The sequence below is a fragment of the Salminus brasiliensis genome, chromosome 24, assembly GCF_030463535.1.
Source record: "Salminus brasiliensis chromosome 24, fSalBra1.hap2, whole genome shotgun sequence".
Classification (NCBI taxonomy): Eukaryota; Metazoa; Chordata; class Actinopteri; order Characiformes; family Bryconidae; genus Salminus; species Salminus brasiliensis.
This window is the reverse complement of record NC_132901.1, coordinates 18,742,035-18,769,784: the sequence shown is the minus strand read 5'-3', so window position 1 is coordinate 18,769,784 and position 27,750 is coordinate 18,742,035. Positions and strand designations below refer to the sequence as shown.

The window sequence follows — 27,750 nt, the reverse complement described above, 5'->3', positions numbered from 1 at the left end:
TTGGATTTGGATATTGAGGCCATTGGAAATGCTGATGAGTTGCGTCCGCATGCGTGCAGCCGGATGGAAGGAGGTAGGTGACGCAGTGTGGAGGAATCTTGGTCCAAACGGCCACGTGAAGCCTTTTTTTTCCCCTTCTTCCCCTCATCCTGTGCCTCTAGTGTCCAGAGGTGGGCAGACAAGATCTCTTATTGCCACCTGGGATCATTTTTCACTAAAGTGTGTACAACGCAACCTCATGTTATTGAGATTCGGGGCACATTTAGTGTCACCAAGGGGGAGAAAAATGAATCATTACCATAGCCGGCCTTTCTCTGGAGACGTCTGAAGGTGAACTAGCCGCTCCTGCATGCGCCGCTGCTGTTGTTTTTAAATGCAAGACAACGTGTGAGAAGCGCAGCTACCACGTATTTACCACTGAAGAAGACAGATAGGCCGGGAGAGAGGCGATCAGATATTCATATATTCATTCATTCATTGCTTCTCATAGACTCATTCCTCCTCCGGATGCCAAAGAAAGCAAAACCATGAGGAAGGGGGTGCTCCTTTGAGTTCAAAAGAAGCGAAGCCTGAGATAAGATTCAGAGGATCTCGCTGATGAAATGCTGGAGCAGACTCATCCAGACGGGTGATGGAGGAAACAGGGTAGCTTTGAAAGCACAAATGAGAGAGTGCTTTCGCTCGCAACATGTGAGGGGCTACAGAATAGAAGGAGGAAACTCTACCTTCCCTTTGCTGGGTCCTTCTGGGGTTGGTAACTTCCACAACATTGACTCCAGTTCCTGTTTAAAAGTTCAGAGTCACATTAATAAGTGTCACTTTTCCAAATAATCTGGTTTAACTGGATGCAATGCATCATTTCTGATGGTTTTAGAGGTGTGTAGAACCTTCAAGCTATGGCTTATTCATTCACACTTATTAGTTCTTGAGAAAGGTCCTAACAAAAAGGTTCTTTATGGAACCAAGAGTGGTTCTACTAAAGCATCCCTGAAATGAACCCTGTGTAGCACCTTTATTTTTTAGAGTGTAGATGCAGAGCACCTAATGGGCCTAGCTTGGAACTCAGTCACTCGCTCATGTTAAGCAGGCTAAAGATTCTCCACAAGGGGGCGCCATTTGCACTCACATAGCTTTTAAGGTTTCATGTCAATGACACTCTCAAAATATCAAAGGTATTTAAAAGAGCATTCAGCATTCAACAGTCATTTAGATCAAACAGTCAGAACAGTTATTATCCTCAAAGCACAATTTGTGGCGCACAAATGAAATATACCACATAATACACAATAATGTATAATAGTACAGGTGCATTGAGGTGTAGCCAGGCCTTCACATTTTTGGCATAGGACATTTATTATTATTATTATTTATTATAGATTTCTTTAGGCAATGCAAAAAAATGTTACTTTAGTTCCTATTGTCTCATGCACAGTACTTACTTTTTAATAGTTAATAATATATTTTATGAAGCATAATTTGGGTTAAAATGCCATTTTCAGTTATGTCACTCATCTGTGTTGTCCTAAATTAAAGCTGCACTGTAAAAATGTGTGATATGGGCATATGAAATGTCATGTAAATATTGTTGTTCAGTATTTACATGACATCAGAGATCATGTCATTTTTATTTTACTATAAATATATCTGTGCCAGATTCATATAACTTTTCTGCTACTGCCCGGTGACCTACATAAAGCTCTTCTCAACACCAAACTAACCTCCTTCGAGTGGAAACCCAATAAGTTACCCAATGAGCACAAGGTCCGGAACCTAATGTAGGCGTTCCTGGATTCACAGAAAGGCAAGGAAACATCATCTCTGTCATATTCAGCACAGCACAGCTTGCTACTAAAGATTGTTTACGAATATTAAGTTTTAACACAATTTAATATCATATTCCTGTTATTTTAAAAACGTTAGAGACTGTCTTGTCACAGAGAATGCAGCAGGCCGTGCTATATAAAGGAGGTCGCTATGCTGATATTTTGATATTTATTATTGTGATATCCAAGATACGCTAACAGCGTCTTGTGTCTCCTCTGTACTTATAGAACACAGGCTGACAGGGTATAGGTGTTCGGAACAAAGAGCATTGTCAGTCATGTTTATTAGCGTACAGTGCAGCATTTAAATATGCCTCTGAACACGTAGTAGGTACATGGTTTTAGGGTCTAAATAATTGTATGAATTATTTTTTTTAGAATTATGTAATATTAAATATTTAATAAATGTTTATTTTTGAAGATTTAATTCTTCTACACCAAAACCTGTACAATGTATAGTTCCAGCATCATATGATAAAGATGCTAGATGTATGGATGCATGTGCAATATATATATATATATATATATATATATATATATATATATATATATATATTGCAGAAGGGCTGGGCCCTATGTAACCCCAAGTGTAAGATGTATATGTATATATATATACATATATATATATATATATATATATATATATATATACACACACACATATCTTATATATACACATCTTGGGACACCAGACTCCACCCCACTTACAGAGGAGTCATGAGCTTTAATTCAGCGAAACACTGATGAAGGTACTTGATGACCTGATGACCCCTGTGAAGAGCTTGCAGTGTAGTGGATGGTTAGTATATGGATGAAGGGGATTGGCTGGGCCAAGAGTATTAGGTGTGAATTTTTCCAGAAGGTCTGAGTGCTTGGCCGGTGAGACAGTGGACCATGTGCATTGTCGTATATGGTGCTTCTGGATCCTTGTCAAGCCAGTATCAGACTGAGCTTAACCCAGCAAAGCACTGAAGAAGGCAAGTGCCTTGCTGATTGCCCTGGTGAAGAGGTTGTAATGGGGTGAGGTCGATGGGCTGGACCCTATCTGTAACCCCAAGTATAAGATGCAGTATGTCACTGTATGTGTATTGAAGGGGATTTGGGGTAATAGGAGAACTGCTTGTGCACTATTTGTGCACACATCCACTCACACCAGCTCCATGTCTGTCAGGCCAATCCTTGACTTCCTCTCTCCGGCTCGGGGGCGAGAGTGGATGGAGCGACATTCTTTCTCTCTAATTGGGTGTCAGTGTGTGTTTTGTTTCCTGCGTGACTGTTTTTTTTTCTCGCTCAATATCGGTTCCCGTACAATGGATATAATCTTTCTGTGTGTGTGTGTGTGTGTGTGCCCTTTGATTGCATAGAGAGCTGTTGACCTCAGCCCTTCTGCATTGAGTGGATAACTGTTGGAGTGTGAGCTGTTAATGCCTCTCAGAAATGGCCACAGAATCTCATCCTTTAGCCTAGATGTGCTCAGTTGGGCGGGACGTCATCAGAGTGGAGCTTGTTAAGGCTGTGTGGTATATAGTATGCTAATGGCTGCTACTGCGGTATTGGCTTTTGCAGTAGTGACGTCACAGAGGGCTGCAATATGCAAATAAGCCGGCACGGTGGTGTTTTTAATGCGTGCTGTGAGCTGTGTGCTTGACCAATCACATTTCCATATATGAGCTCCTGAGGGTGGTTTTGATGAGTCAACATACTGCAGCCTACATTTAGCCATGTGAGATTGATTCACCTGTGTGCGTCACAGTCTCTGTATGTAGCAGTACATCAGAGGCCTTCATGAAGATGGTTGAAGGGTTTCCGCGGTTTGGCTGTGTTACTGATTGTGTTCTGTAGTAGTTTTCCAAAGAAAAAGCTACTGTACAGGAAATGAAAAAACTTGCAAAAAACTAATGGAAGTCAATATAACACGATTTTATTGAATTTTGGAGCATTTTCTGAGTATTGGTCACACAGAATAAGCATAAAGATTTTAATTGTGTCAAGACATGAAAAACAATAATAAAAAATTATGGTTAAAATAATATTAAGCAATTCTATATATATGTACAGCTACTTTAGTGTTGTACCCATTGATGACACACACACAGCTTGTCTAATCCCTAATCTATTGCTGAATGCAATCATGCAATCAGTCCTCACCGCAATGCTCCAAATTCTAGTAGAAAGCCTTCTCTGGACAGTTATTAAAGACTCTCTTTTTACAACCTCTGATTTTAGAAGAAACAATAAAAATGACCAGGTGTCCCAATACTTTTGTCTATATTGTGTACTTTCAAAGTATTAGTTAAACACTGATTTCTACTCTGAGTGTGTGTTCTCCAATCTCACAGCTCACTTCCCTTAAACTTCAAAAAGACATGAGAAACAGCCTGATTTCTATATCCTGATATTCTCATGTTACAAAATAGGTAATGATACATTTATATGGTTCAAATAATGATGAATTTAATAATTCCAGTCTGCAATGCTGTCAGTCTATGTTAGCTACGTAAAAAATCGATTTTTTTGGAGTATGTTTGCTTTGTGGAGTGATGTGATTTCCTGCAAAATACTGCTGAGTTTCGGCTCAGTTTCGGAAAAAAGTTTTCATCTCCAAATGATGTTTTCCATATTTTCTATGCACTATAAAAAATACCTAAATGCATTTTTTCCCCAACAAAGTTGCCCACATTTACTAAATATAACTGATAATTCTTTTTACGATCCTCTGGATGCTATATGTAAACAGAGAATGACACACTGGCTTAGAAATGGTCAATATTTTCACTAACCAATAACACTGCAGTTCTGATGTCGGTGTAGTATGTGGTCAATAAAGTGATTTTTTTGAGATGCATACTCAGTCACCTCATCTATAGGTTAGAAAGTTGTTCATAATCTATAGCTTACCTGTGTGTGTGTGTGTGTGTGTGTGTGAACGAGTCTAGTTTTAAATAAACTCCCTATTGGAGTGGGAATGTGCTCTCTATCAACTGGATCATGGTTCATTTTTTCCGGGCCTCTGATTTTCTTAATATTTGGATTGATCGTACAGGCTGGCCCTTTGACCCCATCTGCTTTCAAATTGAATCTGGGGTCACACTAATCAATGACTATTGGGTCAGTGGGGCTTATCTGAGGAAGTGTGTGTGTGTGTTAGTGTGTGTGTCTGTGTAAATGAGATCAGAAAGTGTCACACTGCGACTAAAGTCCAGTGAACAGATTGCAGCCGACGGACCATTGCAGTTGTCTAGACCAGAATGACCCGCAAAACGTCTCACACACTGTCTGCCAATGTGCCGATCTATTAGGGCTGTTTATTTGATTATTCCATTAACCTCAGTTACACTTTATGTGCCTGATGAATGCAGTGATTAGATGGCAGTCTGCATGGCGGCAAGGTTATTAATAGAGCCTGTTATTATAATCAATTATAACTATATATTTATTTTCTTTAAAGCTTTATTATAGAGTAGTTTGATGTGAAATGTTGCATATAGAGAAACTTACCCACTGTCTTGCTTATTTACCGTGGTGTTGATAGGAATCAGATTATTCAGGGACATTTCACTTGAACTACTTGTTATAATAATAGGTAGATCACTCAGTTACTAATATAATAGATAGTGGCTGCCTTGATATTGATGCACCTTTAGTGTTTGAAGCACCATGTTCTATTATTAGTCCCCTGAATTGTCCTGTGAACTGGTGTATTTCTTTGTGGAAAGCCTTGCTGAAGGGCAGTTGAGATATTGTTGTTGTTGTTTTTTTTTTTCCTATTGTTCTCTGCCAAAACCTCGCCCTGCAAAACGCACCTAGTCTTTCCTGCTCAGCTTCTAGGCCTGTATGACATGCAGGAGAGGGTTGCCAGATCCTCTGGGAGCTTAAGATGAATTCTCTGTCCCATCCGTGTCTTCCGGGAGAGTGTGTGTGCCTGTGTGTGTGTGTGTGTTTACATCCCCCCCCACACACTTTGCCAGATGATTTAGCTCTGCTTCCATTGGCTGCCGCATGGTTTTCCCCTCCTAATGAGGCCGATTTATAACCGCTCAGGTTAATTCGAAACCTTCAGAGACCGAGTGCTGTGATTCGTTAAAGCCGGCCTGACCACTTCCATATGGAGCCATCTTATTGGCCTTCTATTCTCAGCCTGTGGTATTCCTGGCTACAGAAAGCCGAGGAATTATTATTTTTGTATGAACATGGTCACCAGGGCTGCGTTGTGTAATGGATGAATATTAAAGAACGCACTTGTTCATGTCCTTGAGAACTCCAGAAGAGCAGAACGCCTATATAAGGCTAAACCCCAGATAACGCGCCCATTTGGGGCCTATATGGGTAGCCCAACTAGGAACCATAAAGTCTTGTGCATGGGTTCCATGATGGTCCAACATACGGATGCCCACCATCAGGGTCAGTGATGGGACCAAGAGGAGTTAAACCTGGGCCCCATGTAAGTTGAAGACTGCACATAGGGCCTAGATGGGACCAGTGTGAGATTAGGATGGGCTGAAATGATGGTGCTCATTTGGGAACTAGACATGTACAAACCTACTTAGAGCCCAGGCCCACCTGGAACCCACTTAGCCCACATTAGCATCAGTGCTTTATTCATTTTACTGCATTTGTAACCCTGCAGTAATTATGCTGATGACTGCTGCTGCTGCACAGTAGAACAGTGCTCCACCACTACAGAGTCACTGTAGTCACTGAGGCTGTGTAATAGGTAATATTAAAGAAGACACTCGTTCATGTCCTTGAGATGCATTCGTCCAATCATCCTCAGCTCACACAGAAATATTCAGGCTTTTTTTTGGTATTTTTTTAGCTTCTCTGACATTATTTCACCGCAGGTTGAAATTAGCCTTTTTTCCGCCTTCCTATATCAAACCATGCATGTAGCTCTTCAATTAGCTTCATCAAGTTAGCGTAGCGAGCTCCAACTCCGTCCCAAAGCTAATGGGAGGGAGTGCATGGCCCGCAGGGGAGGAAGAGTGTTATTCTCTTATTTTACTAATTCTGTCTGGGGCGAGTCCTCAAAATACCAGAACTGCTGCCTGAAGGAAGGGGGAATCAGTCAGTCTTCCTCCAGAGAAACTTGATTTAATAAAGCAGTGGCTCGCCGTCTGTTTTAATGAGACAGACGGCCAGGAGTGTTTTGAGAGCAGCGGCGCCTGAAGTTTCTCATGCCTTTTTTTTTTTTCTTTTCTTTTTGGAAGTATGTTGCACGGGTCTTAGGCCACAGATCAAGCGTTTCAGCTTAAAGATTCCATTTTATGGTAAAAATACTTTTATGGCTTTTTTGGGATTAAAAGGATGATGTAAACATTAACTTTCCCAATGTACCATTCACTGTCTGAACTAGGGCCTGACCCATGCGAATACTGTGATACCATGAGGAAAGAGGTCTTCTGGTAATGCATTTCCATATTCCGTGAATTTATCATTTCAGCTTCAGAACAGAGTAATTTATACCAATCAGCCAAAACATTACCACCACCATAATATTCAACAATATTGAGTAGGTTCCCCTTGTGCCGCCTCAACAGAACATTTGAGACATGGATTTCACAAGACCTCTTAAGGACACCCTGTGATATCTGGCTCCAAAGCGTTAGCAGCAGATCCTATAAGTTCTGTAGGTTGTAAGGTCAGGCCACCATGGTGCCCATGAACTTGTCGCAGGTGGTTCTGCACCTACTTTTGGTAGGTACTGAGCACTGCATACCGAGAGCACTCCACAAGACCTGCCTGATGTTTTGGAGATGCTCTGACCCAGACGTCAAGCCTTCACAATTTGGTTCTTGTCAAAGTTAAAAGCTCATCTTCCCCCTCCAATCCTTACCATGTTCCATAGATCGACTGTAGAGATCTACTATCTAGATCTACAGTGATCTAGAGATCACTGTCTGGTTTGGAAATTGCAACGTCTCTGACCGCAAAGCCACCAGCATTGTAACAGCTTCTACCTCTGCAACAGCTTCTACCCCCAGGCTATCAGGCTTCTCAACGCAAACGGCCTGAGCTGAGACCCCCACTCACATACACATCTCTATCGATAGTCCCACCATGTGCTTCACGAAAGTCATGAATTTCATGTTCTGCTGAAAGTGGCTTTTATACATTAAAAGAGACAAGCTGATCCTAGATCAGGCCTCTTGGTTCTCCAAGGAAATGAATGCTTAGGGGCAGCTGGGTTCAGGTTTGGTGTTGCGACTGGTCTGAGGTCAGCGATAATGAAGTTTACAATCTGCTCACCTCCTACCAGCTGCTGCTCAAGGCCATGGTGCAACGCGAAGGTGAAACGTGCAAGGACACCCCCACGCACACACACACACACACACACACACACACTCGAACATCCAGTTACCAGATTTTTTCATTAGCTGATCCAGAGTCAGCTTCCCACACTCATATCCCGACCTCCTCTGCTATAAGACGAAAACCTCAATCTGGTCTCTGTTTAAGTGTGAAATCCATTCTTTTTCACAACGTCGCTCTCCCACACACTGAGACAACACATTTCCAAAGCAAGAATAGGCCTGTGTTTCTCACACTTAAACGCTAACCTCAGCCAGAACTTTATCTCCCTCAGAAGTGGCGGGATAAAGTCATTTCTTTGTTAACGGCTTGGTTTTTCACATCTTTCTGCGCCGCACCAGGATTCCTGTGTTGTTTATTTCATGGAGCTGTTCAGAAACAATGGGAAAAGCTCTTGTCAGTTTTCAGGTTAGCTGCATTGTGAGCAAATGTAGCTTGAGTCATGTTCTTGAACCCACGTCAAATTAAGTAGGGCTGCTTCGCCAGGAGAGGGACTGAAATCATCATCTTGTCTAGAGCTCTTAAACTTCTTCAGGAAAACCTCCCTGCTGAAAAATCCATGGTCTTTGATGGTCAAAGTGGTTGAAAATAGCAATGCTCCTAACACTAGGAGAGTAAGAGCATTACCCATGTCTCCTCCAATACATGCAAAGCCAGCCTATAGCCTATGTCGGCCAACATTGCTTTAAGAGTGAAGGGAGAGAGCGCCATCTACCCACACAGAGAGAATTTCTCAGACTCCAGCTGCTGATGGCAAAGCAGTATGGCTTGGGATTGGAACTCGTGTCCCCCAGGCCAAAGTGGAGGAAGTGCTATGCTACTCTATGTGGCTACTGTAAGCCATTACTGTGCTGTTAACCAGCCAATCAAAGCAGAGCTTAACATTTTAAGGCCTCCATAAATAAAATAAACAGCCTGTTTTATTCTGAGGTAAAATAACAGGGTTGTAAATAGGCTTGTACAATCATATCTGAGCATTTCTCACCTCAACCGAAGTCACATGCTTTATGATGTGTCTGATGATGTATTTGTTGAATTTCGCTAAAGTCATGCTAGCTAACTTGCTAACCACTACAGCTGCAGTGTGTCGCACTACATTTGATGGTGAACTCTACAGAAGGAATTACCGTTAAAATTACGACATTCCTGCAAACTGACACAATGTTTAGTACGCTCTGAACGCAGGCGCGTGGCTGCGGGCCGAGTGTGTTTGCACGTTGATGGATGCGCAGGATCGCCTGGAACGTTGCGCGAATGGCGTCAGCTCAGCTGCTCTGGCGCGCGCGGCAGCCATTTGTTCACGGCGCCTTCCACATACATTCTGTTTAATTAGCAAAATTAATTTCTTACCCAAGCCAGGGAAACGATTAGAAAAGGGTGGAGGCGCCAGCACCAGCACCTGCTGCAAATTGCTAAGTGTACGAGTGTGTGTGTGTGCGAGTGCGTGTGTCTGTCATACATTCATTTGAGTGTGTGTAGCATTTGTTTGCCTTTGTGTCTCTTATGGTGCCTTTTATGGTAAAATGGCAGGATACACACTGATCTTGTAGAACATGTACACGATATGGACATATCCATGAAACCATGCAGGTTTGTGGACACCCCTACTAATGACTACATTCAGCTACTTTAAGTTGTGCAAACACACACAGCTAGATCAGGACTCTCTGGAGCAGATAAACATGAACCTAATTGCCATGCCTTATGCCAGGCGTGGGCTAGAGGGGTGTACCTGGGGGCAGTGGAAGAACTATGTTCTCTGGAATGATAGATGATGCTCCATCCAGTACTTTTTGGGTGGGTTGGGGAGTCAGGGATGAGGTGAGGTGGTGATCATTTAACATTCTAATTTCACCAATGCTCTTGTCACTGAATGCAATCAAATCCTCACAGCTGTGAGCAGTTACTTCAACAAAAGCAGGATCATCTATTTTAATACCCTTGATTTCAGAAACAATGGGTGGGCAGGTGTCCCAATACTTTTGTCCATATATATATATATATATATATATATATATATATACAGACTGTATATAATGTATTCAGGCACTCGTTGGGTTTAGTGAGTAGAGCTCCTTTAAGGTGCACTATGTTCAGTGGCAAGGTATGAATATGTATATATAATATATATAGCCCCCAGCATTGAGCTGTGGAACAGTGGAGCTCCATCCACTACCTCTGGACCGAGCTGGTGTGGAGGTTTGTGAACCAGAACTAGGCAACCACCTGCAGCCTTTGACCTCATTACTGCTGTTGTGGCTGAATGCAATCAGATTCTTCAAGCAAAGTTGAAACATCAAATGTAAGGCTTTCCCAGAAGGGTAGAGGCCTACTCAATTACATACTGCTGTACACACCGACAGCAACTACTGCTGATAGCTGATAGATACCATCTGGATGCTCTCTCTCACTTGCTCTCTCTCTCTCTCTCTCTCTCTCTCTTTCTCTCTCTCTCTCTCTCTCTCTCTCTCTCTCTCTCTCTCTCTCTCTCTTTCTTGTCTCTTTGCATGAGATACCCATAGTTGTAGAAGTCTCCGGGGCTTCGGCATCAGTGCAGTCACACCTGTAAGGTGACAACGGTGGACCCTTGGGGGCTTGTGTGTGACAGAGAGAGAGAGAGAGAGAGAGAGAGAGAGAGAGAGAGAGAGATTTAAACTGGGCGAAACACGTTTGTTTTCCTGTGATAAAAACACTTCTCAAAAAGCAAGAGAAGGGATGAGAAAGAGAAAGTGAGGCAAAGAAAGTGAGAGCGTGGTAGAGAGAAAAGACAGAGAATAGGGTAGAGAGAGGGACAGAAGAGTAGAAAGAGAGAGAGAGGGAAAAAGTGGTAGAGAGAGGGATAGATAAAAAGAAAGAGAAAGAGAGGGGAAATACAGAAAAGGGGTAGAGAGCAGTAAGAGAGAGAGAGAAGGGGGGATACAGAGAAAGGGGGAGAAAGAGGGATAGAAGAGTGGAAAGAGAGAGAGGGAAAAAGTGGTAGAGAGAGGGACAGAAGAAGAGAAAGAAAGAGAGAGGGAAATACAAAAAAGGGGTAGAGAGCGGGATAGAAGAGAGGGAGGGAAAAGAGAAACGAGGGTGGAGAGAGGAAGAGAAAATGAGGAAAAGACAGAGAGAGATTAACAGAGAAATGCAATAGCGGCAGATACACAGAGAAGATAGGCCTGAATAAGAGATGAATTTTAGATTGACACTCAGCTGCGCAAACACACACGCATACGCGCAAACACACACACACACACACACACACACACACACTCCTCTCGGCAGCTCTGAGAAAACAGGCCTTGAAGTGGGGGAGATTGCGCATCAGATAAATTTCAGAAGGTAGACGCGCTCCAAGCCAAATGACCAGCCGAGCTCTGCGAGTCCTCTCAGGATTGTATCAAACGCTCTCGTTTAGCCTGCTTAGCCCTCACTCAGCCCAGCAAAGGCAACCAACTGCTCAGTCCAGAAACCCATCGGCCAGGCGCTCTTCTTATGTCTGGCCAGGGCTCCGTTTTACATCTTCCTCAGTGTCTCAGTGAAGAGATTTCGCCGGTGTGCAGCTTTTTATTGTTTATATAACGACCTCCTCAGATTAAGAGAAGACTACAAATGAAAAGATGCTAACAGTCCAGGAAGAAGGTCAGTTAGGGTTTGATTTAGCCTCTGCGGACCTGAGCTACCAGGGGTCAAGGCCATAAGTCATTCCAAGGCTGAAGCAGAGCTTAATTGTTCTTGCATGGAGGCCATGAAGGATGTGAGTAGACAAAAGTATTGGGACACCTGCTCACTCATTGTTTCTTTTGAAATCAAGGCTATTAAAAAGAGCTCATTCTGCTTTTGTTGGAGTAACTGTCTCTACTGTCCAGGAAAGACTTTCTACTGGATTTTGGAGCATTACTGTGGGTGTGATTGCATTCAGTAAGGTCACTCCCCAATTCATATATATTAACACATGTATAAACACATTTATAACCACTTAAGCTACTGAGATATATGTGCATAATTGATACATGAGCCAAAACAAAGGTTGATACACAATGGGTGCTTGAGTATTTACCCAAGCAGTACTACTGTAACTCATCTGTAATAGTGAATACTTCCACTGTAATTATACTGTTAGTGCAGTGATTGTTAATGTGTAATTACACAGTAACTTAATATAAAGTGAGATCATATATTCTCCAAAATTGCAGTTTTTTTTGGTTCAAGTCAAGAGCTTTAGAGATGGCTGCGTCTTTCTCTGTGCTGAGTGAAATAAGGTATTTGAGCCTTTAAGAGGTTCAACCAAAGTGGGGATAAAAAAGAAAAGCAGGGAAAAAAAGGGAAAGAAGCCAAAGCAGCAGGAGGCTCCAGAGTCATTTGGCCGGGTGAGTCACGCTGTCATCTTTTCTCTCAGTCGTTCGTTTGTCTCGGTTCTAGGGAAAGATGGAGGGATGGAGGGATGAATAACACCGCATGGAAGCAATGCCGAGAAGGTCTGGCGTGGCGGCGCGTGGATGAAAAGAAAGGCGACACTCATCCACCGTCTAACCCCCTCTTTTGTGCGAGGTGCTAACCCCTGCTCTGTCGCTCCATAATGAAGCGGATTAGCAAATCAATTCCAGCTCCGCTCTCTCACCGCACATCTGCCCCCCAATTACGCCACGCTGGGGTTCGGCCCACCGCAGGCACTGCCAGACGGGGATTTACCCCCTCAGCCGCGGGGCGTTAGGGCTTTGCCGACAGGCTGAGAAAGGGCTGACGTGGTGGAAACGCTGGGGCTCGGCCCTGGCCTGGGCCCACTGAGCCACAGCTAGGCAAACAGTAAATCAATCTCTCTCGTATCTCATGAGGAGTTTGGGGGAGTTTGGAGGATGCTGGTGTGAAGGAGCCCATCTGGCCTGCGCTGAGACCAGTTTTGGAAGATCTTCAAGGGGTTCAGGTTAGGGCATAGAGTCTTACAGTCTGATTCTCTCTACAGTTTCATAGATTTTTTTTACTTGCACCATAAAACCTGCTGAGTTAAGTGAACTCAAATGTTTTGGGAAAATCGACTCACTTAAACCATTTATGTGGACTAACTTAAGTCATGAAGTGAATTGTAGTTACTCTGTTGAAGCTGACATTACTCCAACAGAGGCCTTCAAATCTGGATTGAATCCAGTTTCCAGTCCTGGACTTGGTAATGAACAAAATCCATATCATAACAAGATCCATATTTGAAAACCTGGGCATGGGGTGGGCAACAGGGCTCAGAATCCAGTACTATCTACTGATTTGTGACAGTACAACTGACCACATAAGAAAAAGGTAGCCTGGGGCTAGGGATACACACTGGCGGTGAGTGCGTATTGCAAGGACACGCCCAATATGCAAATAGATAGTGCCAGGATTCAATGAGATATGTGTATGTGAGTTTTTTATTAGCTTTGTATAGTATTTAAATAGTGTTCACTTAAGGAATTCAGTAAGTTGTGGCCATGGATGACCATATTCGAATGGAAAATGGTCACCTTATTAATTATGTAAAAACAAAAGCTCTGTTTAATGCTGCATGCAGCCCTTCTGACAAATTGTAGTACATGCCAGAAGGCATAGAGGGCAGCATATATGTAGACCAGCATTTAAAAGTTTGGAATCACTTATTGTTAATCTATTTTTGTCATTGTTTACACAATAACATATTGAACAATGTTGTAAAGTGGAAAAAATAAGTTATATTTAATAAGTTATATTAAATAATTACAATAATAATCATTACAACCAACTAGGCAGGGCCTCTTTCCATTGTCTGGAAGGTGGACGGAGGTGGGCAGGAGTGCATCTGGGCTGCTCTTCGGCCGGTTTTGTGATTTTCGCTTCTGTTCTTTTCAAAATAAAGCCAAAAGGGTTCAACAGGGGTAGCCAATTCCAGCCCTGTGGGGCTCAGATCCAGCACAGTTGGGTAATTTCCCTGCTCAAACAAACACATCTGCTTCGAGTCATTGCCAGGCTTAGTAGATAACAGTCAAAGCCACCGAACTGTGCTGGACAGTCCAGGACCAGACTTGATTATCCCTACCATTTTAAACTGTCACTGGAATGGTACCCTTAAGATCTTCAGTACCTCTTAATTGTGGAGCATAACTGTACTGAATAGTGTTGCTAATAGCTCCATATACCCTGTTATGTGCCTTGTGCCTTACTTAGAAGAACTTATGTAAGGTACACAATTGGACCTTTGAGGATGCATTTACATTGTTTGTACTCTGGGAGAGGAAACAAAAGACCTGTATAGTGTAGAAGAGCAGTAGCAACAGCAATCTGATGGTGGCAAGAAAGTCCTGGCAAGAGTCCTGTCAACATTCATGCTTCACTTCTGCTGATTAACCTTGAAAAGTTTTTGCTGGCAATAACAAAAACCTGCTGTAATATTAAAAACAAAGAGGAGATACTCAAACCTGTTGACATGGAATGTAAACATAGTACATTTCTATGGTGTTATACCATAATGTTTATACAAGGATCTTCCTAAGTGTTTGCCATGGTTTTGGAGATGATTGCAAGGCTGTAAAGTGACTACTGTGGTCTTTCATGGTTGTTGGTGGTGTCGCTAGGTGGTTACTGTGGTATCCCAGGTGATTTCTATGGTGTTATACTATTAGGTGCTTACAAGGGCCTTTCTAAGTGCTTGCCATGGTATTGGAGATGACTGCAAGACTGTGAAATAGCTACTATGGTCTTTCATGGTTGCTGGTGGTGTTTCTAGTTGGTTGCTGTGGTATCCAATGTGATTTCTATGGTTTTATACTATAAGGTAAAGGTATTGTATACTATACAAGGAGAGTTGTCCAATGTGACGTCATTTGTGGCAGCTTTGTCCAGACCCCACCATTCATTCCTATGGGATAGTGGCCTTCCAGCTGTGCCCTTATGTAAACAGGACATTCAACTACAGGGTTAATGTTGAAACCTGTTATAACCAGATCAGAGGAAACGAGTCCTGTGTCAGCATAAAAAAGGGACAACGGCAACAGGTTTGAGCCAGATAAATTATTCAGAATAGCAGGAAAGTTATCGATCCGATGACTCTCTGATCAGATCGGGGCCTGTTGCCGCGGGAGACAGACAGATGGGGAACAATGGCTGTAAAAAAGAATCTGTTGGGCATTTCCTGAGCGGTTACAGGTTTAACTCCTGTAATTTATGCATCCAATTTGAATAAGAGCTTGAGAGGGCATGATACACGAGCTGTGTGCCAAAACCGAAAACACACACACGCACGCACACTCTCAGAGACACTTCTCAGACCCTTGCGTACATTCACAGAAACACTCGCGCACACTCTTTCCCTAATGCGCCCCGAGCTTCCTCCATATTCCCACATCGTTAACACGACCCTCTGGGTCAAACCACTTACACACTGCTGCTGCTGCACACACACTCACACACACACACACACATACAGGGCATGCGTGCGCGCGAGAGCGAGCTCAGTAGGCGTGGGATAACAGAAACAGCTGCAGTGTTTTCATACTTTTATAATCTATCATGAACGCAGAAGGTAAATGGCTGACTTATGAAGAGAAAGCGTTGAGCTAAAAGCATCAACTTCAGTGGGCCCTGATGGCTGCAGCGCAGTAATGTATATTTAGTTAGAGAGCTGTGTGTGTGTGTGTGTGTGAGCAGGACAGTAAAAAGAATTGTTGAGTATTTTATAGTAAGAATAGGTGACTTTGGTTGGGGTGAAAATGCTCAAATATGGTGTTAGAAGCCTGTTTACCACCCTGTTATTATTTCAGATTAAATATGATGTTCCTTTAATAATAGGCTTCTGGGGAAAAAATATATATGTTACTGTGACAACCCACAGCCTAACCTAGCCTAGCATTTTTTAGACCCATTTTTCTCCAAGTCTTACCACATAGTGCTGCTATTCTCTCTTTCCCAGCTCAAGAGACTGTAGTAGGGCCTGGTAGAATTAGCTTTTAGGGCAGCACCTGGCTCACAACCACTCACTTTACCGGCTCTTGAGTCGATAGCACATGGCTAGCAATGCTTTCACCATGGCTGTCCACTCAACAGTCGGCTCCTCTTTGATTGGTGCTTCACCCATTCGGATAGTGCTAGCTTTTAGCCTTTTTCGCCTTGCTTCCAGATTCCCCTGAAGTAGCTGTTGCATTTAGCTTCGGATGTCTTTCACCAGTGGACTAGGTTTATATACATTTTGCAGGTGTAAATATAATGAGTCAAGACTGTGATGTAACAGTTTTGGGTTTTTTGAATTGACTCATTTTACATTTTTTGTTTTACAGTTTTTTTATTCCAGGGCACCTTTAAGTGAATGTGTAAGCGGTATAAAGCATAAAGCATATTTCAATACCAATATCAAAATGCACCACTCTGCTACAACTGACTGGTGTGCTCGCTTATTTATATGTGCAGCAAACCCTGTCACATGACATCTGTGACGTCCCGGGCTGAGTTCCTTCCAAACCAGGGCTGGTTGTAATATTCTGATATGACTCTGGCAGTTGGGTGAAAGTGTACTGAGACGGGACTAATCACACATTGAGCGCTTCCCAAGGCCATAACAGTGGTGCCATTGATGCCAAAGGGGAACGACGACCAGGGGTTCAGAATAATCGACACGCCACTGTGCAGCAGGTAACCTCCATAATAAACACCTTCCGTCACCTAATACAGTCCATGCCCCGACGGCTCACTAGTGTCATCCCAGCCAAGGGTGATTATTTCCACTATTAGGTAGGTGGTCATAATATTCTGATATGACTGTGAATAGAACAGTAATGAAGTACAGACCCTGTATGTCAGTGGCAGTACACGACTCACGCAGTACACAAGTCACGTGTAGGCTTACACGCAGATGTCATCTTGACTTTTGCCTGTGTGTGTGTGTGTTTGACTGTGTGTGTCTGTGTGTGTGTTTTTATGAGCCCACTGTTTTCCCCCTAATGCATTTAAACTGTGTCGTTTGCTCAGTGTAGCGTTCGAATGAAAGAACTACACTGCCGCTTGGTCCAGAGCTGCCCTGTCAGTGGCTTCTGTCGCCCGTCACATGCCAAACAGTGGATCAGTAAACAACATGCAGACTAGAAGTCATGATAAACAGTGACTATTCTGTTGGAGTCTGCATTACAATAAAGGCTGCAATAGTTTCAGTACCATTAAGGCTTTAACTGTGGTGAGGCCTTAATGTAGTAAATGACTCATTGCTTTATGAAAATACAATATGATAGTCTAGTGTTACCATATGAAAATCTGATATATAGCCTAAATGTCCCAATTGCTAAATGCGAGAGAAATAGGGGCCATCACTATAAATATACAATGCTATACAAGAATGTAGAGCCAGAACTGTCCACTTTATAATATGAAATAAACTGCATATTCCAGTACTGGCCTCAAAAAAGTGCATATGTTTAATCCATAGCCTCCCAGCACAACTGCACCAGTTTTGCATTGTTGATTTTTGGTTCTGGTGTTTTTCCCAATGCAGGATTTGTCAGTTAGCCGCCTAGCTTGAGCCAAAAGCGAGCAGACTAATAGGAACGTCCTGTATTGGACACGTTTGGCTTTTGGGCCTGAATTAACTGGCTAAATGAGAAATTCTGCTTTGTGAAACATCCCCAGGTGTGTTAAAAGCTGGGATAGAGGTAACATGTGGACCACCTGGTGGGTCCTCGAGGACTGGATTGAGAAACTGCTGGCAGAGAGCGCTGGGCTGAGGCGCCGTAGCCAAAGCGGATCGCTGAAACCTGTGAAATGAATGCAGAAGGGAATAAAACCATGTCTGGATCTCATGCTAGGATTTTTTTTTTTCAAACAATAGTTCAGCATAAAATCACTTCATGCAGTTTTACCCTATTCCTCATTTAGTCCGTCAGCCAAGACAGGTTTCTTGTGGGTTCATTTTTAGGCTAGAGGTGCAAATAATGAAAGCGTAAAGCGTTTAGCATTGCAGCACAGTCATCTATAAAGAAATCACAAAAGTACATCACCTATCTGATCTTTCACTAATCTATAAACGAGCGCTTGAAAAGCGGTTAGAGCTCTGGGCTGTTGATGACAGCGTTGTGGGTTCGATACCCAGGCTTGGCAAGCTGCCACTGTCGAACCCTTAAGCAAGGCCCTCATTGCAATGGCTGCCCACTGGGCATGTGTGATCACAGTCACTGTGTGTGTGTGTTTGATCGTTTGTGTGTGTTCACTACATGGATGGGTTAAAGGTGGAAGCCAAATTCCATCTGTGTCCAGCACTAATGGTGAATATGGTTGTCTTGTCTTTTCGTTGGCAAGATTAGTTTCATTAGAAATGACAATTTTGAAAAATATTGTGAATGTGTGTTTACTTTAAGCTCACTTTATCATGCATTTAAAACAATGAGCTGCACAATATGGTTCTTGACAGTTATAAACATACAGTAGTCTTAGCAATAGCAGTAATCTTGAAATACTTTTCTGCACTTGGCTACAGTTTTAAAATCCCAAGCTAGTCTTTTTATTATTTTGTAAATGTAATTAACATATGTATATAAGCAGCACAAAAGGAAAAGAACTGTGGTTGGGGTGGGGTGGGGGGGGGGGGTAATTAAAGAATATTTCAATACATACATAAACAATAAAAATAATTAAAAAGTATTTATATATTCAGACAAGCAAAGAAGGATAAAATATATAAAAGTATTCAACGAATGCAAAATGCCAATGTTTACAGTCTTTACATATTTAATGGCATCAGTCTATAACGCTGCTAAACACTAGCAGTATCTTGGCAGAATAGAAGTATCGCTCCAGGATGACAATGTCCAGAACATATCCACACCACAAACTGTGCTGAAGAAGGATTAGGTTAAAACCAGCCTTTCGGGATTGATTTCTTGGCTGCAGTAAAAGCTGCCATCGTAACCTTTTTTAGATTAGAGTCGTCAATATCTGACAGATAGCTAAGTAGCCAGATAAGATTCGTGTAGCGCACAGCAATCAAATCTTCACAGCTGAGCATAAGCAGAACGTATGAACACGGCATCCAGTAGCAAGTCTATTCCAGATCACTTTGCAACTCAGCATAATTAAGGCAAGTCTGCGGTGATTTATGCCTGCAGTGTTCTCAATGCTAATTAGTTTAGGAGAAGCTCCCATCGCTTGTTAGCTATATTTGCTTCGTAGATCCTGTGCAAGACCTGAAGAAGCAAACCTCAGACACCCAACAAGACAACAGATCTTTAACAATTTGAGCTGCACAATGGGTTTTTTGACAGCTAAAACCATCCTGGAACAAGCTCCCATTGCTTGTCCCATTGCTAGCTACATTACCCTCATAGCTTCTGTACAAAACCTGAAGAAGCGAAGGGAATAAAACTCTATGAAAGTCAGTGGCATGGTCGAGTATCGTGTATGTGAGGATGAGGAGACGCCTGTGTGTGAAAGAGAAACAGAGAGCGTGTGTGTGAACGACTGGGGACACAATGCTTCATTGATGCTGCGGTAAAACAGCGATGGCCTAGCCAATGGCTCATTTAACAGCGCTCTTCAGTCCGTGGGCAGCCGCAGACTCGCCCATACCCGGCCAAGCCCTGCAATTACGCCCCACGTAATAAAACAGTTGTAGTGACCTGTGCCCGTATTATTTCCAATGACATTTGGTCGAGCTGCAACCTCACGCTCTGTCCGAACGCCGCAGGAACGAGATTTGGCACGTCCGCCCGCAGCCATGCCAGTTCAACTGCGCGTAATGAAGGTATAAAGAGTTGGCTAGGGTGCACTGGTGCCAATTCGAGAGTTTATTATGGATAGTTGATCTAATTTAGTACATTTACTGACAGAAATCGGATTGGCTTATAGAGTTCCAGCCTAAGCTGCAGTCCAGCTGGGTTATAGTTATCGCCTCATGCCTGTGCCACTCTCTCATAGTCATAGAGTCATAGAAGGCCTTTTTTTGTCTGGTCTCTGACAGTTGCAGCTTTATTTTGCTGCTTATTCCTTTGAACATCCCTTTTTTTTTTTTTTGGCTTTCCTGAGGCAGGCAGCTTTTTAAAGGGCCGTGCACGCAGGGTCGCGGGCCTTGGAGAAGTTAATTTATGGCACATTTGGAGAGCGAGTTTGAGCCTGAATACGTAATGCAACAATGCACCTGCAGTAGCATACTGATTAACACACACACACAGTAGCATTGCTAGGCCTCCCCATCGAACCGCTAATTGGTCTTCAGTCCCCCACTGCAGTGCGAGCTCCAAGCCCCTAAAACCTTGGAATATAAATGCCAGGCTGCTGCGCCTTTCTCCTAAAACCAATGGTGGTAAATGCACCTAATATCGGCAGTGCACTTCGGTGTGCATGCAAAGATAAATGTCAGGGAGTTTGGAATATTACATCAATGTCACCCTCATATAGGCTAATGTTTCTAGGGACAGAAAGTAATCTTTTAAAAGATTATTTTGGTGAAATATAATTTTTACAGTTTCCTTACAGTTTTTTTACTTTTGCTGGTAGCAGGTTTCAGATGGTCTAAGCTGGTCTTTGATGGTCAAATTGGTTGAAAAGACGGTCATCCATATACCCTATGCTGGTAAGATGCTTAACCATGTTGTTTTTCTTTGGTCAATTTTCCTCCTCTTTCTCCCAATTTGGTACTACATCCCTCCGTACCCCCCTAGCACTAGCAATGCCCCCACACTAGACAGGTAAGGACTTAACACAGGTCTCTTTCAGTACATCCGAAGCCAGCCACAGACTAAAGCTCCACCGAACACGAACAGATGCCTGCGCCGGCCAACATCACTTTAGTAGTGTTGAGTGGAGAGAGCGCCATCTACCCACCCGGTAAAAAAGTGCACGGCCAATTGTGCTCTCTCTGACTCCTGTCGATGATGACAAAGCGGCGTGGCTTGGCATACTAAAACCAGCTTAGCTGCTGAGCTGGTCACACTGGTTGACAAGTTTAATAAAGCTAGTTGACTAGCATGGTCAGGCTGGTAATACTTGTGGTCTAGCACAGTCAGGCTGGTAATGCTGGCCAAATAAGAACAAGCTTGGTCATACTAATTGACTAGCTTGGTGTAGTTGCTCATGGTGGCAGACCAGCTAAACCATCAAGGCTAATATAGCCTTCAAGGAGTGAAAGTTCAAATCCCAATTAGCATGATGCTGACTGTGTGACTAAATCATTACATACCTCTTAGCTCAAGCTAGGTAATCTCAAATACACTTGCTTATGGCATTCTGAAGCAAGTGACTGATTTATTCAAACCGTTCCCACAATGCTGTAAAGTGGTTGGCTATGATTCCACAAATGTGGAGGTAAACAGCATTTTAAACAGCATAGATACTGTGCATGCCCTTGACAACAATATGTCTGTTTTAACATTAATAAAGTCTTGAAATATCATCAGCAAATTGCTTCAAAAGGTATTATTTTTGCATTAGTGTATGAATCTATAAAACATTTTACATAAGTCACCCACTTCAGGTTAGAATTAGCATTTTACTCGCATATCACAACTATGTGTCAACCCTGGGATCCGAACACATTCTGTGCTATGAATTATGTACACCGATCAGACCATAACATTAACACCACCCGACTAATATTGAGTAGGTCCCCTTTGTTCTGCCGCATTAGCTGAGCACTCGAGGCATGGGCTCCACTAGGTACGACATCTGAGTGTGTCCTGTGGAATATTTAGATCCTTTAAGGCCTGTACATTGTTGGGAGGTGGTGGGGCCTCCATGAGCTGCCCATGACCCTGTTTTTTTCTTCAGGTGGTCAGCAGTTGTTCGGAGTTGGTTCTGTGTCTTAGATTCCTACAATTTCCCATTTTCCCCAGAACTGACTGTCCACTTGCTGCCTCATATATCCACCTCTTGACAGACACCAAAATAGATGCAGATAATCAATGCTTTCCACTTCACCCGGCTGTCGGTGGTGCTAATGTTGTGGCTGACCAGTGTGCTTCAACTGGATGTTACTTCGTTCTGAATGTTGTAATGTTTTTAAGTACTTTTTCTCTTTCTTTTCTGTGTTTTGGATCAGATCATGAGTTTGACTGATTTCCTCGCTTGGGTATTAGCATGGTCTTTAACATGCTCATGCCATTAGCATGGATGCTAGTTAAACCCAGTAGGTGAATTCTTTGCTAATTCTTTGCTACAGATATCAACCCTGTTACTCATTCAACCCATGATCAGCCAAAGTAGGTTTCATTAGATAGTTTAGTAGTTTTTGAATGGGTGAATGTGTTTTTCATAGGTTCTGTGTTGAAGAACACCTTTTAAGAGCTAATGCTAATGTGGTACCCCTATTGTGGAGTAACCATTTACATTAGCCTCATTGCTCCAGTTAAACCCAAATAGGTGAACCTCAGACACCAGATGTCTTGCCTTATTGATAACATAAACAGTAAAGCTGCTTGATTTTCACCAAATTATTCCTAATGTAGCATTGCATTTGCAGTGAACTGGATCTCGTGGCTGATTGAGTGTGTTTATGGTGAGGAGAAAAACGCAACAATCTGACATTTGGCCGAACTATTCCTTTCAAAACAAGTGCACAGAGATTTGCAGCGTTTTCCCTTTCTGTCCACCTCGTCTTCTTAAATCTCTTTGGCTCTCTGGTGGAAAAGAGTGGTCTGTGCTGTTGAGCGAAATTTGATCTGAATCGTTTCAGATCCTCCAGTTCTATTTCGGTCCCGTGTTATTGAGCGCTCCAACACATCCGAAACACTTCGGAAAAGGATGGATGCCCCGGATGGAACGTCAAAGTACTGGACGTTCTGCTGCGGCCTAAACGCTCTAGCTGCCTCTGCTACTGAGGAAATGGTCTGAAGTGCCGCAGCACCAGCTCACTCTCCAATTACAGGCTCGAGAGTGGAGAAGGGTGTTGAGGTCAGCTGCGCCTCCGTCGTCTACAGCATGCTAAAGATTTGCAACGCCTCTCTATTCTCCCCCTCATCATTTATCCGTTTAAACAAAGCGCGTCCTCATAAATAAAGCATTACACTGCTTCCGAAATGGCTCAGCATGTTCTGCCCTCGGCCTCCACCGTCAGGCCTTTGCTTTACGCTATGAAACCCTCCTGATTAGGGGTTTGAAATAAGTGCACTTGTTTTTTTTTTCTTATGTTGTTTAGTTTAACATTCAATTTACATTAGAATAACATCATAGTGGTATAATGCCATTACCCTATGTAATACCCCGGTATGTAAAATGTTGATGGTATCTCAAAATGAGGATGGTATTTCATAATGACAACACAATGATTGATGTGTGAAGTTTTTTTTCTACATACACGGCTAATTGGGCTCAATCTCTTGTGTGCTTTTATTAATAATCTGACTAATTATTACTTTTTTTGTCAGCCAGACTTAAATTTGTTGTCCAGCTGGTTAGCATTAGCTTAGTTAACAGGATAACCAGCTGTTAACCAGCTCTTGACCAGCATACTGTATGTTGCATTTGATTATAACATACATTGGTGATGCTAGTCTTGCTTATCGAACCAGCTTGGTCATGCTGGTCATGTTGGTCAACCATCTTGTTCATGTTGGTCAACCTGTTAAGTCATTTTGGTCATTCTGGTCAACAAGCATTGTCAAGCTTGGTCATACTGGTGGTCTAGCTTGGTCAGGGTGATCATCATTAAACATACCCTATGCTGGTTAAAAGCTAAGCTGGTCATCCAGCTAAACAAGCTTGACCATCTAGAGCTGGTCAGGCTGTATTTTACAGCGGTTTCTGAATAAAAGTCGCCCCGGGCTTATGTGTGGGTGGTATTGGACCAGGTCGTTTTTGTAAGAGAGTTTTTCACAGATGTTTCCTACCAAAAAAGGTTGAGAATATTGAGTTCAATATTACCTGAATAAAACTAGGGCTAAGAAGGAAAGAATCTCATCTGCGAGCTTTAGATTTAGTCCTCCGATTGGAGCAATGCATCACCCTGGATTGGATATCTCTGTTGCTTTCTTTTCCTTTCCTTCTTGCTTCCCACCTCCTTCCTCCTCTCTCAGGGTTTAATTTGGGGAATGCTCACTTTTGTATGCATTAAAGCGGTGCATCCGTCTCTTCCACCTTCCTTGTAGACGTTTAATCTGGGGCGCGTCTCCGTGCAGGCGGTGGCAGTTCTTCTTCCTTTTTTCTCCTTTATCCCTGCCCTCCTCCCTCTTGGCTTAGGGACTTAGGCTGGATTGATTTTCGACCAATCGATATTGCGAAGTTGGAATTAACAGGGAAGCGGGCGGCGCATCCCGCAGGATCTGAGCAGTCACTCGACCTGATGGATCTGCGCACCGAGGCTTTAGCGTGTGCAGGAGGAAGGTGCATCCGAATTCAATCCATCATCGGCCCAATACGGACAATGATCTCCGAAAAGGGCCAAATCGCTGACCAATAATCTGCCTCGCTAAATCCCCTCAGTCCCCTCCTGGCCAGTCGGGACTTTGAGCATTGACAGCTGCAAGGACGGCGGCGGTGACTGGAAAATAAAATTGCTAATTTGAGCAATGTGCATATTTGACTTGCCTGGTCCTGCAGGACAAGTACAGCAGGAACCCCATTCTGAGGAAGTTGGTAGAACATGAGGTTTACACTGCAGAGACCTTTATCCAGTCAAAACCATTCTCATGTCCAGATTGCTAAGTGAAAATAAACTATATATATATATATATATATATTTCAATATGCGTCCGAATATTTATATGAAGTATGCTTATATACTGGAATTCCATATATTCTAATATATGTTATATGTCTGAAATCTATACAATGCCATATATCCGTATAGGCCCTCAGAGAGTTTGTATGTCCCAGAAATGTTCTCTCTATCCGTCTCTCCAGCCATCACTGTTTAAAGCCCCTAATAATGCTTCCCAGGCCAACAAGGCTTGGATTGATGGGATGACCCAGCGATGCGGAGAGCGGTAAAGAGATGACACGTTTCTCTGTCTCACTCTTTCCCTGTCTTTCCCTCTCACCTTGAACTTAATTGACTGTCCCCAAGCCAAGTCTCAGAATCGCTGACATCCAAGGATTGTGTACATCGCAGAAGGAAGGTGTGCGCCGCTGGCGGGGAGCGGCGTCCTCGCCCGCCGTCCTCTCCCGGCCCGGAGAGAAGGAATGAAATGGGCTGTCATACTTTCACTAAAGGTTAGAGGAAGGTAGAGAGGATGGTAGTGATGGAAGCTGGAAGTGAGCGAACATTCGATGTGTCACAGAAAGTGCAGATAAATGTCCTCTTGTTGTAAGCGTTTAGGCTAAACGCGAGTGTAAAGCGGCAGAGCACGCGAGCGCAGTCCACTGTGTTCTGAAGCTCATTTGTCTTTGCTAGTTCAGTTGTCAGCAGAGTGACAGTCATAAATGCCCCATGAGCTGCTCTGATAAAACGAACACTGAACAAGCACTCATCTCTCAATGTCTACAGACTAGTGAGAGAGAGAGGGTGAGGGTGGGAGAGTGGGCAAGGGAAAGAGAAGAGGAGGAAAAGACAAGCAAGAGAGAGAGAGAGCAAAAGGAGAGAGAAAAAGAAGGGGAGAGAGAGAGAGAGAGAGAGAGAGAGAGAGAGAGAGAGAGAGAGAGAGAGAGCAAAAGGAGAGAGAAAAAGAAGGGGATAGAGAGAGAGAGAGAGCAAAAGAAGAAAGAGAAAAAGAAGGGGAGAGGGAGAGAGAGAGTGGGAAGGGGAGAGAAGGGGAGGAGAGAGAAAGAGAGAGAAAAAGTAATACACAAGGACATGAGAGAAGGAAGAGGAGGCGAGGAAAAGAGAAGGGAAGATAGAGAGGGGCAGCCGAGAGAAAGAATGAGAGAAAGAGGAGAGAGAAAAAGGGACAGATAAAAATGGACAGTGAGAGAGAGAGAGAGAGAGAGAGAGAGAGAGAGAGAGATCGGCAGAGGGAGAGGAAGGCAGAAAGTAAAAGACTGGGGAGAAAGAAAAATAGGTAGAGAATGGGCAAAAAGTCATTGGACAAAGAGAGACGGAAGGAGAGGGGAGAAAAAGGCAAGTGAGAGACAATGAGAGAAAAAGGAGAGAAAGAGAGAGATAAAGAAAGAGCGCAAAAGAGAGAGAGGGAAAGTGAAAGAGCATGCGAGAGTGGACAAGAAAAGGAAACGAAAGGGGACGCGAGAGCGAAGGAGAAGAAAGGATGCAAGAGAGCAAGTGGGAAAGATCGAAAGAGGACAGAGAGAAGATGTTGGGATTAGGATGGAGGAGAAAACAAGAAATTAAAGGAGAGAAAGAGAGAGAGACAGAAAGAGAAAGACGAAGAGAGAGAGAGAGAGAGAGAGAGAGAGAGAGACATTTCTGGTAAAGATCAGTCATTTCCTGTCTCAGTCAGTCTCGGTTCTCCATTGCCCTCCACATCAGACGAGTTGTCAGGTAACTACTGCGAAGTGGGCTGCACGTGTCAGGTTACCGTGGTGAATGGGTCGTAGCACGGCAGCCTCTGTGCTCCCCCGGTGACGAGCCGCCCTCTTAGGGTTCCCGCGGCATCTGAAGGTAATCAGTCATGATGTCAGAGCCGGCCACACATTCAGGTCAGTAATGATCAGAACACACCTTCAGAAAACAGGAAAGACCCCTGACTGACACTGCGTGTAGGAGTGCAGGTGTAGCTGTGTAGTGTAGTGAAGGCTGCCAGGGTGTAGCTGTGTGGTGCTGCAGAGGCTGTGAGGAGGAGTACAGGTGTAACTGTGAGGAGGAGTACGGGTGTAGCTGTCTGGTGTAGCCGAGGCTGTGAGGAGAAGTGTGGGTGTAGCTGTGAGAAGGACAGCGGATATAGCTGTCTGGTGTAGCTGAGGCTGTGAGAAGGAGTATGAGTGTAGCAGAGGCTGTGAGGAGGAGTACGGGTGTAGCTGTCTGGTGTAGCCGAGGCTGTGAGGAGAAGTGTGGGTGTAGCTGTGAGAAGGACAGCGGATATAGCTGTCTGGTGTAGCTGAGGCTGTGAGAAGGAGTATGAGTGTAGCAGAGGCTGTGAGGAGGAGTACGGGTGTAGCTGTCTGGTGTAGCCGAGGCTGTGAGGAGAAGTGTGGGTGTAGCTGTGAGAAGGACAGTGGATATAGCTGTCTGGTGTAGCTGAGGCTGTGAGGAGGAGTATGAGTGTAGCAGAGGCTGTATGAGTGTAGCAGAGGCTGTGAGGAGGAGTACGGGTGTAGCTGTCTTGTGTAGTCTAGGCTGTGAGGAGGAGTACGGGTGTAGCTGTCTGGTGTAGCCGAGGCTGTGGGGAGGAGTACGGGTGTAGCTGCCTGGTATAGCGGGGGCTGAAAGGTGTCAGTGGAGATTCAGTTCATTTATCTTATTGATTCACTTATCCGACTCTCTCACTGCTTACAGTTCTCTTATGTTTAAAGGCAACAGTTGCTGCTTGATATACAGCACATCCTGCTCCTGCTACCTCTCCAGCACAGTGCTGGGTCTCTCGCCCGCTCGCTCGCTCGCTCTCTCTCTCTCTCTATCTCTCTTTCTATTGCTCTTTGTCCCCCTCTCTAGCACTCCCCCCTCTCTCTCTCTGTTATTGAGTGACTCTGTAGGGTGACTGGTGCCATATTGCATTCATTCATCATGATCCTGACAGAGTGTGTCAGCAGTGTGTTCGTCCTCCACTCTCACACACGCAGAGTCGCCCACACACACACACACACACATACACACACAGTGCCAGTATTTACCTTA

General features: G+C 43.6%; 1 protein-coding gene across 13 annotated transcripts in view; it reads left to right on the top strand.

Moving 5' to 3' along the window:
* Positions 1–27,750, top strand: part of LOC140547107 (adhesion G protein-coupled receptor L3) — a 423,620-nt gene that overhangs the window by 23,188 nt on the left and 372,682 nt on the right. Inside the window, exon 1 of one of the 13 annotated variants that reach the window (XM_072670641.1) lies at positions 53–73. The exons of the other annotated variants lie outside the window; for them this stretch is intronic. The gene's annotated coding sequence lies outside the window, so the exon portion shown is untranslated. Of the gene's footprint in view, positions 1–52; positions 74–27,750 lie in introns of those variants that run through there. 13 annotated transcript variants of the gene reach the window in all.